The following is an 8,112-nucleotide window of genomic DNA, read 5'->3' on the forward strand; positions in this document are numbered from 1 at the left end:
ACGTCGGGTGTCAGTGGCGTCGGGGGTCGGGGGTTGGTGGCGTCGAGCGTCAGGGGTCGGGAGTCGTGGGCCGAGGGGCTGGGTCGGGGGCAGCGGCGTCGGGGGTCGAGGGTCAGTGGCGTCGGGGGTCAGTGGCGTCGGGGGTCGAGGGTCGGGGGTCAGTGGCGTCGGAGGTCGATGGTCGGGGGTCAGTGGCGTCGGGCGTCAGGGGTCGGGGGTCGAGGGTCAGTTTCGGGGTGCCGGGGTTCCCTTTTCCTCTTCTTTCTTCTTCTCCTCTCTCCTCTTTTCCTTCTTCTTCTTCTTCTTCTTCTTTTTTCTCCTCCTACTCCCCCTCCTCTTTTTCTCCTTCTATTCTTTTTCTTCTTCTTCTTCTTCTTCTTCTTCTTCTTCTTCTTCTTCTTCTTCTTCTTCTTCTTCTTCTTCTTCTTCTTCTTCTTCTTCTTCTTCTTTCTCCTCCTCTTTCTCCTCCTCCTCCTCTCCTCTTCTTCTTCTTCTTCTTCTTCTTCTTCTTTTTTCTCCTCCTCCTCCTCCTCTTCTTCTTCTTCTTCTTCTTCTTCTTCTCCTGCTTTTTTTCCTTCTGCTTTTTTTCTTCTAACCTAACTAACTAACCTAATTAGCCTAATAATCTAACCAAATAAACTAACTAAATTACCCTATATATAATAAAAAAACTAACCTAATAAACTAACTAAAGTAATTAACTTTTATAAAAAGAAAAACAAAAAAAAAACTCACCGGCAGGGGGCGGCGGCAGGGGGCGGCGGCGGCACGGGGGCGCGCGGCTGGGGGCTCGCCGCAGGGGGCGTCGGCGGCAGGGGGCGGCGGAAGGGGGCGGCGGCAGGGGGCGGCGCGCGGCAGGGGGCGGGGGCAGGGGGCGGCGCGCGGCAGGGGGCGGCGGCAGGGGCGGCGGCGGCAGGGGGCGGCGCGCGGCAGGGGGCGGCGGCAGGGGGCGGCGGCGGCAGGGGGCAGGGGGTGGGTCGCCGCGGGGAGGGGGTCGCCGGGGGGGGTGGGCTCGCCGGGGGGGTAGGCTCGCCGCGGGGAGGGGATCTCGCCGGCAGGGCGTCGCCGCCGTGGAGAGAGAGAGTGGTCGGGGTGAGAGAGAGAGAGAGACAGTGAGCGAGGTGGGGGGTAACGGCCGTTATAGGGAGGCCCCTTTGCCGTCCGTCCCCCGACGGCAAAGGGACGTAAGGCAGACGGCAAAGGGCCGTATGGCAGACGGCAAAGGCCCGCGGACGGCAAAGGCCCCCGGATTTCGGACACGGCAGGCATGGGGCCCACGCGTCCCCTTTGCCGTCTGCCCTGGGGCTCTTTGCCGTCTGCTGGCAGACGACAAAGGACCCACACATGGCAAATAGTATTTTTGCCATGTGTCAGTTCTTTGCCGTCTGTATTGTGTCAACTGATGGCAAAGAGGTTCTTTGCCGTCAGCCAGCAGACGGTAAAGAACTGGCTGACGGCAAATTTCTGGATTCCAGTAGTGTTGTCGGCCTCCTTTGACCCCGACTCATCATCTCCATCAGTCATATCCACATCCTTATCCGGCACTCGTTCCTCAAATAAAGGAGGACTCTCGATCTCCAGCTGGAGGGTATATCTCATACCCGCATGCATCCAAACCACCTCATCCGGCACCAGCGCAATGTCAATGACACTAACAAGCACACGAGCAACTCCTTTAGCTTGAGTAAACCTCATATCTACCTTTTCTGTCTTGCCAATCAGAGATCCTAAGCTCCAAGTAACCAAAAAGTCACTAACAACCTTTGAAGGGGCCCCAAAAAATCGAACCCAAATCTGCGAAAGGGCAACACCTTGTGGCTCTTCACTCGACCATGCATCAAAATCCAACACGCAACTGGTGCTTGGCACTCTGCACATACCAAACTTAAGGAAACGTGCGAGGTCCTCCTTAGTGGGAAAGACAACTTTGAACACATTCTCAGCAATCAGCACAGGCTCCCACCGGAAAGTCGAAGACACCAACTCCCAGAGCTGTTGCACCACCTGCTCAGCAGACATCGTCCCACGAGCCACGGTGACCGTACCCGTCAAGGCCACATCAGGCGCGTGGACCGCAGACGAAACCGTAGGGGACTCAAAGAACATCAGCTCCTGGCAGCATACACCATAGATAGTCACCCCAGGCATTGGTCCAATTGTAAGAGGACACTGCGCCATGCCATGCATGGACTTGAGACAGAACTCGCATAGATCCGTCTTGCACTCAGACACAAAGTGACCAGTCTCTCCACAATGATAGCATGCCATCTTCTCTTTCTTACGAGCCCACTTGGAAGGTCGATCACCTCCGTCAACCCTCCCGTGCGAGCTGTTGATGTCCGCCATTCCAACCGGTCCAGGATCACCACCCTCACGTTGCGGAATGGTATCCCGAGATGCGTTACCAGAGGCGGCTGTCACATTAACTCTAGCAAGAGCACATACTGCCTCCATAGCTGCTCCAGACAACCCCGTTGCGTCCGCAGGTGTAGACACCGGTGCCCTAGACGCGGCCACCTCCGTGGGCTTAGGAGGAGGTTCGACGCCTCTCGGATAATCACGTGGCCTTCTGCCACCTGCACGACCCCCATGATAATTCCGGAAAGCTGGCCGGTTACGCTGCACAGGGCCGGTCACCCCCTCCACAAACGGACCAGGTGGACCCTTGAACTCGGCACGACCAGCACCGGTGGAGGACGAACCTCTGTGTATTCCAGCGCCTTAAGCATTGAACCCATAGTCGCCCCACCGTCCGCGCGAGCCATTGCGTCCATCTGCGTGCGGATGACCTCATCCGCCTCCGGCGTCGCCGCGTCCACGAGCCGCTGGGTGATTCTCCCCACGACCCGGACCTGCAGCCCCTGTCACTGGCAGTCTAGCATGTGGGGGATTGCCTCGGCCCGCCATTGCCGAAACTCCCTCCGTCAGCGTCGCTGTTTGCGGTGCAGCCGTGCCAGCCTCCCGTGTAGCCGAGCCAGCCTTGAGGCTAAGGTCGCTATGCTCCATACGTAGCAATGGAATACGAGCCGGCCTACCCAAGGCGATACGAGGAAATCCTGGAGAGTTTCGTCGAGGTCTATCCCTAGACGAGAGAACGATCTGCACAGGAGTCATGTCGCTAGCTATCTTAACAGAAACGATCCCAGGTCCCTCCGAGTCGCGATCGCTAGAGGAGACCGGCTGGAACTCAGCTTGCGCCTCGGGCTGAGCCGTATACCCAGTGTCCTCGAGGCCCACGACTGGTTCGAAGAAACGATCTGCAGCAGGGCCCAACAGCGAAAGCAACCGCGAACATCGCTGCTCAGCGATCTGGATCACCGGCGCTGATGTTGTCGCCGCCGGTGGCTTATTTTTCCTCTTACATCGAACCATAGTCCAAGACGAAGGAAGAATACAATCAGAAAACGTCATCTTCGGCAAAACTACCCTAGGGAGAGGACCTCGCCATGGCCAAATAGTCGCCGACGATGTTGTCCGGGGAACCGGCCGCTGCGCCGGTTGAACCCTTCCGTCAGACTCCGCCTTGCCTGTATCTTCGTCGATGGGGTTGAAACCGCATGTCCCCCCGATTCCTCGTCGGAGCTCCCCTGAAAAAACGCATCAGTCGAATAGGAAGGACATACCTCCGCCGACGCTACGATCCTGCCACCCTCTGCCTCCTCTTCGTCTTCATCGCTAGCCAACACCCAGAATCGGCCTCCCGGGCGTGTGGCCATCTCAAGTTCAGGTGAGCGGAAGGATATCGCAGTTTCCGTGGCTCCACAGTCATCTATATATAGGCCCTGTTTGGATACTCTAGCTTAGCTAGTGGTTAGAGTTAGTTTCTAGCTCATGACTAACCCTAAACTAACTCTAGCCAAATAGGTGTTTGGATGAAAGGGTTAGATTGACAATAGATGCATTTTATGGAAAGAGAAAAGTGATTTTTTAATGGGCCCCATGAGAACTAGCTCTAACCCTAAACTAACTCTAGCCAATTAGCATCTCTTGGCTGGTGGGAGAGAGAGAGAAAAATATTTTTTAATGAACCCCATGAGAACTAGTTTCAATTAGCACATCTTGGGTGAGATAATTTTTTTGGATGGGTTAGATGCAACTAGCTTCAATCTAGCCCTTATGTTTGGATACTTTAAGGCTAGTTGAACCCAAACTAGCTCAAACTAACTCTAGCACGTTGATTCAAACATGCCCATAGTACTAAATATTGAGACGGTAATGTGTAGATCGGTCAACGTGCACTTGGGGTTAAACAATGTGCACTAGCTTTATGAAGTAGTATCTGAATACAGATCTGGATCTCACATGTCACATCATTTATCTGCTGTGTGATACACCACATCTTCCCCCCTCCTGACCCTCACATACTGCTTCAGAAGGCTAGCTACGCGGCAGTAGGGCTTGCCTAGTTGCATGTCGAGCCAGGTAATTGCCAGCAATCTTCTCTGCTCTGGTTTATCGATCATGGATGCATCACGTCTGCATGTTTCCATCAGTTTGCTAACAACTTCTCGTAGTTAGTTACCTAGCTAGCTATGTGTTGGTCTAACAGCGGTGTCTTGTTTTTGCAAGAGATATCATTGCCCAGTTTGACACATCTGCACAAACAGGATAAGCTAACCAGAAAAAAGGCTAGAAAACCACAAACAAACAAAAAATAAAGCCGACCGTTTATTCACGTACCACAACCAGTTGAGTTTGCTAATAGAATTTTGGACACTAAAACTGAATAAAATTATGCTGTAATTATTCCTCTTCCTCTGAACAGTGAAATGCTCCCTCTCTAATCTTAAAACTTTTACTCTGAACTATTTTCTCTACCTTGCACAGCTGCCACTCTCACAGGGGTAGTTAGACGGGTGCGCGACTGACTAATTCACACTGAAGAGTGTGCTTTTTAACTGCCGTTCTATGTATGTACAGAAGAAACCCGAGAGGGAGGCATCGGACGGACGGACGACGAGTCAATCGAAAGACAAGTGAACAGTACCGAATGGGCCGCGGCGAGGAGAGGTATACCTCCAGCTGGGTGGTGGACATGGAGAAGATGCTGGCAGACGACGATCCTCGCTCCAGGAGCATGGAGGAATTACAATGGGAGGCGCAATCCATCTACCAGGTACCCTAGTGGCTCAAGGGCAGCAACACCAAGGCCTACCTGCCGCGGCTAGTGTCTTTGGGGCCCTTCCACCACGGCGACCCCTATCTGCAGGCCATGGAGGAGCACAAGGGCCGCGCGTTAGTGCACCTGGTTAAGCGGAGCAAGAAGCCGCTCCAGGATTTCATCTCCGCCATCGAGGACGTGTCGGAGGAGCTCGATGCAGCGTACGGCAAGGACCTCCATACGAAATGGCGGGTCGATAGACGGAGCTTTGTCAACCTGATGCTCACGGACGGCTGCTTCCTTCTGGAGATTATTAGTGAACCTTTCGAGGATTACCAGCTGCATGATCCCGTCTTCAGCAGGAGTGGCAGAGCGCAAATAGACCCCATTCTCCGGTCTGACATGCTGCTACTCCCTCCGTTCCATAATATAAGTTTTTTAGAGATTTTATTGAAGACTACATAGAGATGTATATAGACATACTATAGAGTGTACATTTACTCATTTTACTCCGTATGTAGTCCTCTAATGAAATCGCTTAAAGACTTATATTTAGGAACGGAGGGAGTAGTTGAGAACCAGCTGCCTCTGCTTGTTCTCAAGAAGATCCTGGGTGTTGTGCGTCTTAATAACTGTCCGGTACTCCACTTCAACACATATATGTTCCATTAGTTTCAACTTTCAAGTAATAAATTTATATACTCTCTCCCAATACCATATTGAAAATCACTATCTGGACATCATTATCTATCCTATTCTGTCTGCCAAAACAACTTGCACTTCTCAAACCGTCCAGCGGTAAAAAAATAAATTCAGTAAATATTTTCTAACAACCTCACGGCTTACGCATCCCAATGTGTGGTGTAACCATAGGTGAAGGCGAACAATGGACCAGAGAATGATATTCGGAACGAAGTGGTGCTGGAATGTCTACGTCGGGCGCTGCATGAAGGTCGTGACACTTCACACATGAATTTTTATCCTATAACTTTCTTATGACTTTATTATCCTATTATTTCCAAATGACTAGAGTGAATTGTTTTTCTTTATGATGTGGCCCACATGATATGCTGATCCGCGAGTTTGATGGTCGTAGGGGGTTGCAATGGATATAGATATAAACCTCATGGTGCTGAGTTTTCTAGGCCGGGCAGATGAAGGCCGTGACGTCGCCAGAGTGTTTCTGGGGCACCACCCCCTCGATCTTTATCATGGAAGCCTCACCTACAATTACGGCGCTCGTGGAGATTACAAAAAATCACGGGAGTACAAGTATGAGATGATGCCCTCGGCGTTGGAAATCCATGAGGCTGGTATCAAATTCAGGAAGAGCGAGAGGGGCAACCTGCGGGACATTCACTTCGAGGGCGGCGTGCTCAGTATGCCGGTAATGAGGGTGGACGACGGTACCGAGAGCTTCTACCTCAACCTGATGGCGTTTGAGAGGTTGCGTGTCGATGCTGGCGACCTCGTGACGGCCTATGTTATCTGCATGGACCACATGATCGTCTCGGCCCAGGACGTGGCCATGCTGAGCTCCGAAGGAGTCCTCGTGAATATGATAGGTTGCAACAACAAGACGGCGAAGTTGTTCAACGGTACCCTGCCCAGAGGGCAACTTCTAGGCCGGTGCTATGCTCCCCACAAAGTTCAGTACAACGTGAATTTGTACTGTGGGAAGCCATGGCACAAGTGGCGGGCCACCCTAGTGCGTACCCACTTCAGAAACCCCTGGGCATTCGTCTCCCTCCCAGCCGCTGCCATTCTACTCACTGCCACCCTACTGCAGACCATCTACGCCGCCATGCCTAACAAGTCTTGAGAGCTTGTGAAAACTTGATTAAATTATCACTGCGGCAAGACAGTTTTTAAACTGTTCATATCTATAGCTTGGTTTCGTCGGTTGTATCAGCTTTTTTTTATTTTCGCGCCTGCTTTTATGCTTAATTCGTGAGCATATTGTGGATCTATGACTTTGTTCTTGACCTTATTTAATAACATGGCTGCATGCACCGATTGATGCAGAGGCAGGGGAACCGTTCTTCCTTTTTCTAAAATAATAATTCTATAGCGATATGTAATGTCAATGGAGGCGTTGAATGCTTTTTCAGGCGAAGTTTGAATGTCCTATATCCATTTTGTTGCTCATTTTCCTTTAAAGTGGTATGGCTCATTCGTACAACAAACAATGGTTGTGTGTGCAGGAGTATAATCTTCTGTCGTCTACATAAAATGCTTATGTATATATATATGTCATTTTGTCATCCTGTTGAGCTTAATTAGTTTCCACTTCCTATAGACCATCTTTGGATTGATCCCGGATTTGTAACCGAGCCGCCTCCCGTGTCGCTCTTGGCCACTCTGGAGGCAACCAACCGCCAGGTGCCAGCAATTTCGTCATCCTCCTTCCTCAGACCTCCACGTCGTCGCTGGCGATGGCCTCCACGGCCGGCCGGTCTGTGGCGACGGGCCTCTCCACTGCCCCTCCCTCGTCCAGAATCCCGATCTGGCCATGATCTGCATGCGCCAAGGCTGCTCTTTGGCTGGCTTCTGGGCATGGCTCCTCCGTGCGCGTAAAGGTGCGGTTGGCTGCAGCCTATTCTTGCAGGACCGAGCTCGTTTGTGGTCTGGCTCTAGATGCGGATCGGCGCTCCTATACCTCGGGTCAGGCTGGGTTTCGGGTCGAGTCTTTCAAAGCCTGACTTATAAACTCTAGGCCATAGTCCGGCCCGGCCCGGCCAAAAAACATATATGCAGGCCCGATCCCGGTCTTCAGACTAAAAAGATCAATTTCGGGCTAGGACAGGTCGAGCCTTCATGTAAACTATCTGCTTATCGAGGTGTGAGCCAAGCCCGAGCATAAACCCCGACCCGGCTTGGCATTGGTTTTTCATGCTCGGTTTAGGCTGGGTCGTTTGGCCGAGCAACCCATGCCCAGGTTTAGGCGCTCTTGCTGAAAAACATCTAAGATCTATCTATGAAGATGCATAATTACGAGAGGGGAGAGTGTA

General features: G+C 52.1%; 1 pseudogene; it reads left to right on the top strand.

Annotated features, from left to right (window-relative positions):
• Positions 1 to 4,863: 4,863 nt before the first annotated feature.
• On the top strand, positions 4,864 to 6,923 carry LOC123408492 (annotated as a pseudogene).
• Positions 6,924 to 8,112: the final 1,189 nt, after the last annotated feature.

Source organism: Hordeum vulgare, chromosome 7H, assembly GCF_904849725.1.
Source record: "Hordeum vulgare subsp. vulgare chromosome 7H, MorexV3_pseudomolecules_assembly, whole genome shotgun sequence".
Lineage (NCBI taxonomy): Eukaryota > Viridiplantae > Streptophyta > Magnoliopsida > Poales > Poaceae > Hordeum > Hordeum vulgare.